The sequence below is a fragment of the Triticum dicoccoides genome, chromosome 7A (assembly GCF_002162155.2).
Source record: "Triticum dicoccoides isolate Atlit2015 ecotype Zavitan chromosome 7A, WEW_v2.0, whole genome shotgun sequence".
NCBI lineage: Eukaryota > Viridiplantae > Streptophyta > Magnoliopsida > Poales > Poaceae > Triticum > Triticum dicoccoides.
In genome coordinates this window covers 78,818,393-78,820,942 of record NC_041392.1, presented here as the reverse complement: position 1 = coordinate 78,820,942, position 2,550 = coordinate 78,818,393, and the positions used below count along the sequence as shown (strand labels likewise).

Below are 2,550 nucleotides of genomic sequence, written 5' to 3'. Positions count from 1 at the left end.
CAAAAGTCTCGATCTTGGTAAAATTAAGGAAGATTTCCACAAGAAGGGTAGAGAACTACCGTTGCCTGGGTCTTCTACGCGCCATTAAAACTTGTCTGGGTATGTTTTAGGTTGTTCGTCTATTTAAAATACTAGTGGATGGGGCGCGTCCTGGGCGCGCCTCCTCTGCGTGACTGAGCCGACCAATCTTGCTAATGCTTGTTGAGGCGTCACTGTGCGGTGTTCTTTTGAATTGTTTTTTGTTCTGTGGGCAGCACGTGTGCATGTAACTATTGCTGAACTTATATAACTTATTGATCTCTAGAAAGTAGAGCAATCCAGTAGAAGTGACAGTACCATCTTATAAAAAATGCTACAACAGTAAAAATGCATTGCTGGCAGTGCATATTCATAAAATACATCAGGTGAGCAAAGACATGATCACAGGAGCATGGTACATATGGATATGCATCTAATAATATTGATTTCATAGTGTGAATGTTGATATCTTTTCCTACAAAGTTAGTCAAAGTTTACAAAGTTTGACTTTGACCAAATCTTATATGTAGACTAAAAAGAAAAGGAAGGAGTATGAACAGAGAAGCAGCAGTTTTACAGCCTAAATGAATGATTACAAAGAAGAAAGGTGCTTCAAAACAATGGTTAGCACTGGCGAAAAGTAGATGCACTTAGCAGGTAAAGCCGACCTCGACGACCATCGCTTTTTCACATCTGTTCCTCCTGCTATCCTTGCCGTCAAGTCGACCATGACGACCACCACCTCGACGGCCACCACGTCGGCAAGCGTGTAGAGCACTGGCCCCCGATCACGTCGAGCTCAAGGAGGCTCAAACTGACCCTGCAGCCCACAACACGGAGGAAGGATGGAAATAAATTAGATCCTTGTCCATTGGAAATTCACTTTGGCTTACAGATAGCTGCTAGAGTAAAATACTTCAAAGCACTCTTGTTTAGGAAGTGGATTCATTCTCAAATATAGATAGACAAAGACACATGAAGGTTTATCTCACTGGACAATTATGTGACCATGACGGCAAAATGTATCTTGATAAATTGGATGGTGAGGCGCTATGACAATATAAGATTTCTCGGGTTTGGCATTCATCCAAGAATATTCAGAGTTCCAGTCAGGTCAGAGCTACAGTTAAACGCGCCGGGCTAGCTAAGTTCAGAAGCATGGCATCTTGGATGGTTCAACTGGTCAAAAGATAGAGATTTGAAATTAAGATTCATGATCAAATTATTTTTCATTTGTGTTGTAATTTCAGCATAAGAGGTGTGAAGTACTATTCGACCCCATTTTTCAGTAACCATCACTGCAGTTCCAAAATGTGAGACATTTCAAAACTGCTACTTTTCTTAGCAGAAAGTCTGAAGTTATGTGTGAGTTACCGAGTAGAGCAAGATGTTGGAGGCCTTGTAGATCACCGGCAGGTTGGCGTCATGGAGAAAGGCAAGGCCCTTGGCCGTGACGATAGCGATCTTCATCCTTGTCATCCACAGGAGGGAACCATTTGTACCTTAAGGAAATAGGATGTTTCAGGTCAGTTTCCTCCTCCACATTGACTTAGAGTTGTAAATTGCAAGTACAAGAAGTTGGTCAGATAATTAATTTTTTAATCCAAAATATCTAGTATCCCTTTTTAGTAAATATCCAATATCTATATTCATCTGATTCAGAAAGAGGAACTGTCGTCCCTTTGGAAGGGAGAGCGCAGCTCAGCTATCTGTACGCGGCCGACATACCAGCATGCGTGGATCGTGTGGCAGGGCAGGCACCGTCAGGGTGTGACCTTCGAAGCCATGATGCTCTTCCTAATGCTGCAGCAACGCAGACACCTCCTCCTCTCCTAGCTATGACAACATCTATTTGGTTGTCTCATCTACAAGGCAAAGCAAGGAAGGAGAACAAAGATGAATCAAGCTGCTTTGACAACATCTATTTGGTTGTTTCCTGTACAAGGAAAAGCAAGGAAGGATAACAAACATGAATCAGATGCAATAAAAAACAGGAGAGCACGATGAAAAACATGCCACAGAGATATGAAGAAATCTTGATGACATCGGCAGCCGATGACTGAGACACCATGTTTGTGCGGTGAACGAATTTCCTGATTTTGGAGCAATGAAGCCTCAAAATATTTTTTTGGCAATCCTGTTTGTTATTCGGAAACTGCAATTAATGCATAGTCCTACATCCTTGTTGCAGCTATCTCTAGAGTATTTCAACAAACATATTGTGGGTGTGAGCATAGGGCAAACTTGCAAGTCTTGACTCTTGTGTTCTGTATCTAGTGCTTGTGGATGACCAAGACAAGCACCATAGTAACCAGTGCCTTGACGTTGCAGTCCAGGAAAGTAGTGTATCACATATATTTGTATTTATAGTACAGGAAATCAATCAGCCGCTGTTCAAGAGCACTAAATGTAAGAAGATCAGTTCCACCAGCGGCGAGACGGTCTGAGCCCTCGGCTCATGCTGGAGTGTCAATGACTGAGCTTCCTCCAAGATAGTTCAGAAAATTTATGAAAAACAACACAATGTCTTTG

The 2,550-nt window shown here is 42.2% G+C and overlaps 1 long non-coding RNA gene across 1 annotated transcript; it reads right to left on the bottom strand.

Annotated features, from left to right (window-relative positions):
* Positions 1–567: 567 nt before the first annotated feature.
* On the bottom strand, positions 568–2,311 carry LOC119330523. Its single transcript, XR_005160144.1, has 3 exons — positions 1,747–2,311; positions 1,393–1,520; positions 568–838 (listed from the first exon to the last, which is right to left on the bottom strand). It is a non-coding gene; the product is annotated as an uncharacterized LOC119330523 (long non-coding RNA).
* Positions 2,312–2,550: the final 239 nt, after the last annotated feature.